At 37.0% G+C, this 8,177-nt stretch overlaps 1 pseudogene; it reads right to left on the bottom strand.

Annotated features, from left to right (window-relative positions):
* Positions 1-4,715: 4,715 nt before the first annotated feature.
* LOC106822873 (DNA polymerase beta pseudogene) lies at positions 4,716-6,063 on the bottom strand (annotated as a pseudogene).
* Between the last annotated feature and the right edge of the window lie 2,114 nt (positions 6,064-8,177).

Raw genomic sequence — 8,177 nt, 5'->3', positions numbered from 1 at the left:
GCTGGCAGGTCTTAGAATTAATTTCCTATTTTCAACTAAAGGTCATCTTCCCCATTTTGTTCTGTCATAGATTGTAACACTTCCTGACGGTGGGTTGTAAAGATGAGGAGGGAAGAGGAAAATTCCACACATTTAAGTGTGTAAGCACTGAGCACTATTGTGCTGGGTTCCTGTGATTTAACTGCTACAGTTAGCATCAAAATCAACATATCATTTCAGCTTGCTGTTTGTCTGAAATAATCTCATTACAATTCAAATCCAGAAGAATGTCTATCTTAGAGCGCCACACCTTGTGTCCCTGTTCCCCTAATGAGTGTGGCTGTTGTGAATGCTGCTGGTGTCTGGAGTCACTTTCCAAGCACCTTCAACTTTTGGAGAGCTTCTATTTCTCCATTAGGTGCCCGCTTTAGTGAATGAGAAACATGACAGCATGCACCACAGCCAAAGTGTGAATTCTCTTTGGCAAGGGATCATTGTTGATAACTTCTTCAATTTATTTATTTTAAAGAGGAAAATAACGATATGCCACACAGACATTCTTCCTTTAATATCTCATCTCCTCCTTACCCAAACTCATCGCCAGCTAGTACCCAGAATTGCATTTTAATCTGTATTTGTAGTTAAACAGAACTTCGTCTTTATCTTGTTAAATAGTTTATTTTAAATTTCCACTAAAATTGTTCTTATTAAATGAGAAAAGCAACACAAACCCTTTCCAACTAGAAGTGTTCCTCTTTTCTCTAGATCTTCAGCAGTATTTTAGGGTTTAAAGGAAGCAAGTCTCGTCCTAAAATATAAATATAGATCTCCCATTGGCTCCAGACATGGCTTTGCCTTGTGGCTGAATTTTGCAAACTGTCAAAAACAGAATGGTCATTCTGCATTACTCAAGTTCTCAAATTACTCTGTTAAACATTCAATCATTCATATTCATAGTCAAGACAGGGCTTACCATGAGGGAAATGCACTATGTTTTCTTTATTCCAGGAGGCCATGGATTATAAACCTACCATAGATTTAATAGCATTTATAAGCATTTAAGGTGGGGAAATATTACAGATTAATTTCCTATGTTAAAGTTTCTGACTTAGAACACATTGTATGATGAAAATATACATATTAATCGCATATTATTCATAAAATGAATTCCAATACTAGAAGTGGGAACAGATGAGAAAACACATGTCCTGGTTTTGAGAAACTCAGTGTTTGCTTTCACTTTTTCTTTGCTTGTTTATTCAATATTGCCCCTTACCCATCCCAGGCTGTGTTATTGATTAAATTGTAAAAATTATATCCTTTCCTGTTGGTGAAGATTTAAAATATAAATTAGATTTCCGAAATATGGACTAGGCATCCCAGGAGTTGATGAAAGGAAGAAACATGAGAATGAGTAAGGACTGAGGAATAGTAACATAGTTGAGAGACAATTCCACCTAAGGTGGAAAATCACTATGTCCAGGGTGAGAGTAGTCAGAGTAGTTTTTGTTTGATTGGGATTTTTTAGGCTGAAGAGTCAGAAGTCATCTCTGGGGAAAACTTTTCTACATAGAAGAAGATGAATAAAGTGACTCTGGGAACAATCCAATCATCCCGGAATCACCTGGTTGTAAAGAGGGTAATTTGTACTGAAAGCGGAGAGGTCATTACTTGGACCCCAGGACCGAAAGAAACAAATTACCTTGCTTTGGAGAGATATCAGAGGCAAATGAAAGAAAGAGCATTGGGTTAATCTGAGCAAGCCTCGATGCAATGAATTATCTGCATATGTATAAATAATCTACTGGGACCATGTTATACTTAAGACTGCTGGCTGAATATTTTGTTATCCAACATCCTTTCTCACCTTAATCTCTGTGAATTTCACTAACCTGCTCAATCAAAAGCCTGAGTGTTGTCACTGTGTCCTCTGTCTCACTGAGGCCCATGTGCAGTCAGCTGCTGAACCCTCCTGATCTAGCACCTACCTAGCTCACATCACTGTCTCTGTCTTTCACTCTCCCAGTGAAAAAGTCTTGTTTCAGGCCCTGATTATTTCTTGCCAGGGCTTTCCTGATCATTTTCTAATATGCTTCCTTGTCTCCAAACCCTATTTAATGCATCTTTTTAAGGAAACCCCATTGCAAGTGGAAGATTGGGTGTTTTAGAAGCCAGGGTGCTCATCAATCCCAAACACAGCACTCGTCCGTCAAAGAAGTAAGATATCCATTACAGCGACATGTGCTCCTCACCACAACATGTCACTGAAGGGGTAAATGCAGGCACTAAATTTACCTTGAAGCTAGCTATCTCATAAAAGAGCTAAGCCTGCAATTATAGTAACACACCCCCAGCTGGCAGTAGTGTTGACTGACCAGCTGGCAGTGGTTCTTAAAGAGAAAGCTACATCACATTCAGCATGAAGCACATACTTGGGGCATAGCAACAAAGATATCGATTTAGTAATTAAAATCTCTATATTTTAAAAAAGTTCCTCAGGATATTTTTTCTAGGTGGAAAATAATAACCCATTCTCTTTATCAACATTTGAAAAAAATAGGAAATATCTTAAAATAATTTGTCATATCACCTCCCAGAAATTGTCACATTATGTATTCCCTTGCAGTCTTTGTCCTTTGCACATGTATTTTCATAATTAGGATATACATGTGTGTGTGCATACATACTTGCCAACATATATGTACATTCATGTATATATACACACATGTTTATATATACATATTCATACAAATTTGTAGATATATACTTATATTCACTCATCATTTTACCCCCATGCCTAACATAGTACTTGGCACATGGTAGGTCAATATAAATATCAGGTAAAAGAGTTAATAACTGAATACACTGGTAGACAAGAAAACACAAGGAGTTTTTTAAAAAAAGGAAAGAAAGAAAAATTTGCTCAAGGGTAAAAGATCAGCAACAGATTCTTCTTGCCCCACATGACATCAGAGCTTAGGCTATTTTCCTGTAAATTTTACCTTCATTGTGCCTCTTAAGGAGAGATGAACTCAAAGAAAAACGTGTAGTTATGGGTTCTGGAGGGTGGTCATAGGTTTTTGAACCCACAAACTGATCACACATCTTCCCTACGTGGGAAGCAAATGCTCACTTTATTAAACGGAAAGTCAAGCTCACGACACTCAAGTAACAACAACTGAACTAAAAGTGACTTTGGAGAAAGTGACTTTGAGCATGAGTGCTTAACAGAACTTCTTATTCCCTCCTTCATGAACTTGGGAAGCCGGGGTGGTTGAGAAAGTTGCTCAGTGATTTGAGGCCAAAAATTCCAAAGGCCAGATTGTATTTCCCTGCATAGGGGGAAGTAGAGGGTCAAGGAAGAGACATCAAACCTCTGCTTAGAGGCAAATCAGATTCCAGGAAAGACACACCCCATTTCTCTTCCCTCTGCCATCCAAGTGCTGCCCTAATCAAGTGTGTCCATTTACTTAACCATTTCTCTTATGTCAGTAAGAAAATTCTGGAGTGTTCTTGTTTTGTTCTCATATATTTATTATAGCATAGTTTATATTTTTGGTTGATGTTGTTCTTGTCAATAGGATCTTCTAAAATTATTTTTCCAGCTAGTTATCACTAGTCATAAAGAAAGCCTTCCGTGTCTGCCTAATTTACCAAACGGTCTTATTGGTTGTCATCGTTTTTGCACTTAATAGTCTCATATTTTCTAGGCATAAGTCATATCATCTGCAAATAATGAAAATTTTGTCTACGCTCTAATATTTGAATCCCTTATTGCTACTTAATTCCTTGCTGTATTGGCTACAAGTTCTAGTATAATGTTAAATAATGAGTACATTCATCTTTTTACTTTGTTAATGAGGTTATTTCTAATGGATCATTCTTAGATATGATATTGGCTGCTGCCATTATATATATAATTTTTTCACATAAAAAATATCCTTCTTGGGCCGGCTCCGTGGCCAAGTGGTTAAGTTCTCATGCTCCGCCACAGCGGCCCAGGGTTCGGATCCTGGGCTCAGACATGGCACCGCTTCTCAGGCCACGTTGAGACGGCATCCCACATCCCACAACTAGAAGGACCTGCAACTAATATATGCAACTGTGTACAGGGCGTGTTGGGGAGATAAAGCAGAAAAAAAAAAAAGATTGGCAACAGTTGTTAGACCAGGTGCCAACCTTTAAAAAAAAATCCTTCTATTCCTAATGTACCAAGATTTTTAAAAATTGAATATTAATACTATATTGTACATGACTTTTTAACTTTATATTTTAGCATCACTTGCTCAAATAAGAATTTGAGCAATTATCACATCCTGTTAGAGGATTCCATGACATTAAATCATTCTTACATCTTTGTGAAGGAAACTCATCAAACTGCATTTGGTGTTTATTCTGGTAAACAATTTAATAGTAGTTGATTAAAGTTTTTGCACTGTTATTCAAAAGCAATATTGTGTTTACACACAATTTGTGTGATTTTTTATATCTTACTATCTTAGTCATCCTGGTTTCGTGATATGATCGTAGTTTCCAGCTTCTTTGTTCTAAAACCGATTATGTGGTATTGGAGTAAAAAATTATTTTAAAATTTGAATAAAAAATTACCTATTATGTCATATACATTCATAACCAGCTTTTTAGTGGAAATTCTTTGATAAAATTTCCCATTTCTTCCTTGACTATTGACTTATTTGGGATTTCTCCTACTTGTTCAGTTAAAGTTGGTGACATAATTTCTTTTTTTTTAATAGTATAAGAGGCTTTATTGACTACAGTGCAAACTAAGCATGAAGAAGAAACAATCACTTGAAAACACCAAAGACCCTTACATAGCAAAAGTTAAGAAATAAATTAAGACTCCTGTGGGGCTACGCCTGGGAGGAAGGGCAGGCCTCATTCACTTCGATCCTTGGGTTCTCGGTATTTCCACTGGATGTAGTCAAAGATGTCTTTCTCACTAGCCACTGGCAGGGGCTCTCCAGCAACCCCCGTGACTCCCAAGGGACGGATTGTGTACTCGTTGATCATGAAGCCCTTTTCTAGCGCATGAGCTCTCATATTATTATTGAAAATATAACTCCCGGTGAAATAGAGAACACCACAGTAATACTAGTCCTTGGGTATTAATCTGATACCAATTCTCCTGCGTGGATACTCCTTTTCATCATTTTTACTGGGAAGCTGGCAAACACCCATGAACTTAGTTTCACCTTTTGACAGTATCTGTAATAAAATGGACCTTACTGCTCCACAACACTATGCAACAGCTTTGGCTGTTTGGTTGATTCAGAGGTAAAGCTTGGATGGGTCAGAAGAACATCCATGTCGCCACTGGACGCTGCACCTCTTCTGAAACTGCCACAGACTGTAACAATGTATTCAGAATCCACTTTTTTAACTTCATTTAGTACAATATCTTGCATTTGTAACATCTCTTCACGAGGAATTCTTTTCTCAAAGTCCTCAAAATATTTCAGCCCAATTCGTTGATGATGGTTCAATTTGTCTTCATTTTTTCTTGAGATCTTCTAATGTTTTAATTCCTTCGTCTACAAACTTCCTCGCAGCAGATGGACCAATGCCACTAACTCGAGTCAGGAAATTGATGGATGAACTCATATCATCCTGCCGAGTCTTTTCCAGTCGCTAAAAACTCATCAATCTTCTCAGCAATTTTTGTTCCTACTCCAGGCAATTTCTTAGCTTCCACTCCACTCTTTATTTTGTGTATTTTGCTATCACAGATGCTGCTTTTTGTAAGTATTGCACTTGCGGATTGCCTGGTTCACATTCTTCTCAAAGTTTGCGAGTTCTGTGAGCATGTCGGTGATTCCCTCGTTGAGAGTCTCCTGTGGCGCCTTCCGTTTGCTCCTGATGGCCTGCGCCTGAGGGCCGCGGAGGGCTCAGAGCCAGGGACTGTCCCCCTCCAGCTCTAAGGTGGGGCCGGGACCCGAAGAGGGCGTAGCACCCACCCACCCGGGAAAGCCTGCGCGACGCGCGGAACAATGGCTGCCTCTGACAGGAGGCGCGGCGCGCGGCGCCTGGTGACATAATTTGTTAGAATGTTATCCTCACTACTAAATTTCTAAATCTCTTGGTAAAATGTATCTGTATAACACCATTTTTGTAATTGTTAATTTCTACTGTATCTCTTTTATATCTGATTTCTCATTTATATGTTTTCTTCTGCGTGTTTCTATTTTTCCCTTAATTTTTCTGAAATAGTAATTTTTTATTTTCAAATAATTAAAATTTATTATTATTGAATTTTTTAATTTATTATTGAATTACTGAATGTATAAATATGCTGCTTTCTATTGGTTTTATTTTTTTTTCTGCTTTTGCTGTTATTTGAATCCTCTCATTTTAACTAACTGGATAATTTACCATACTACCCTCAAAAAACTGATAGATTAAGCAGTGAAAAAACAAGTAGGGGTATAAAAGTTCTAAACAATACAATTAATACCCTCCAACCACTAGATTTATATAGAATTTTACACCCAAGAAACAGAGAATAAGAATTCTTTTCAAACGAACCTAGGACATTCTAAAAATAGACCATGCATTAAACCATAAAAGCATCCTCAAACGGCCAGCCCAGTGGCATAGCGCTTAAGTTTGCTGGTTGGGATCCTGGGTGTGGACCTATGCACAGCTCATCAAGCCATACTGTGTCAGACATCCCACATATAAAACAGAGGAAGACGGGCACAGATGTTAGGTCAGGTCTACTCTTCCTCCAATAAAGAAAAAAAGTATCCTCAATAAATTTAAAATGTAAAGATGTTGGCTAGTGGCTGATTACCATGCTCTGCCATGATTGTGACTATAGCTGACCAAAAATCCAGGCACAAACTTCTTACCCCAGACAGAACAAACACATCCTCTACTTAAGTGAGGCAACCTGAAGACCTATCCAGTCACTACATCCAACTCCAAGTCAGAAAGCTTGGGAAATGTGCAATTTCCTCCGATAGATTCCTCTTATCTGCAAAACATAAATATGAGGACTGTAGGTTCCAGTCTGCCCAAGGCAGTCCCTGTTAGTGACTTTGGTCCCTGCCTTCTATTCAATAAAATCAGTTTATATTTTTCACTTTTTCACTGAAGTACTATCATTATTAATAGTTACATTAAAATATACCAGGAGGGGATTCGTAGACATATACTTTGTCATTTCACCATCTGCTGTGGTCCTGCCTGAGTGTGTAACGTAAGCAGTGAGCAGACTAAATTTAACTTTAAATGTGAAAGTAACCAGTGATAACCCATCCTTTTAATATGAGCTTCCTGTGTGGGTATGTGTTCATGGCTCTACATAATTTTATCACATGTGTAGCTTTATGTAACTACCTCCATAATTAAGATACAGAACTGTATTATCACCACAAAGACTTCTTACGCCACCCCTATAAAGTTGCACCCATCCTCCCCCATCCTTAGCCCCTGGCAACCACTAATCTGTTCTAACTTCTCTAATTATGCTATGCAAATGTCATACAGTCATGAAACACTTTATTTAGCAATAAATAATTTTGACAGAAATTTTAAAAAGAAAGTAAATATTTAATGAAAAGTTAAATAATTTCCATTTCCCAATACATTTCATGGTGACTGTGGATTACACAAAATATTTGTTAACATTTGCCAATCACTATGTGAACGGTTGTGTCACAAAAAACCATGAGAAAACAACAAGATAAAAAACTGAAGTTCAAGCATCTACTTCAAAAATTAAGCATTATTCCAAGAAGATGAAAAATTAAGATGTGTAACTCCATTTCGTATCACTGAGTGAAACATGACTTTTCATCTAGATCAAATGACCTATTCTAAATTTATTTCGCTTGTTTTCAAATACAAAATTTCCAGTGTGTATATTAAAAGTAAAGTATTAGCTTTTCAATGTGTTGACTCCATTAGTAGAAGAATTTTGCAAATAGTTGACTGATATGAGGCTCATATCAAAGTCATCATATGACTCAAATAGAAAAACATTTAAATTCAAATAATGGTTCAATTTTTCCCACTAGTTTATTAAGTCAAAGTAAAGTTTTTGAAATTCAATCTGTCAAAAAGCAAATATCTCTCATTACAGTGAATTTTACTGTAAATCTTGTATAAATATTCAATGTTAAAGATAATACTAACACCTTTTGCACTCAATATTTTGAATATAAATTCTGATGAAG

This window comes from Equus asinus, chromosome 1 (genome assembly GCF_041296235.1).
Source record: "Equus asinus isolate D_3611 breed Donkey chromosome 1, EquAss-T2T_v2, whole genome shotgun sequence".
Lineage (NCBI taxonomy): Eukaryota > Metazoa > Chordata > Mammalia > Perissodactyla > Equidae > Equus > Equus asinus.
This window is presented reverse-complemented; position numbering and strand designations above follow the sequence as displayed.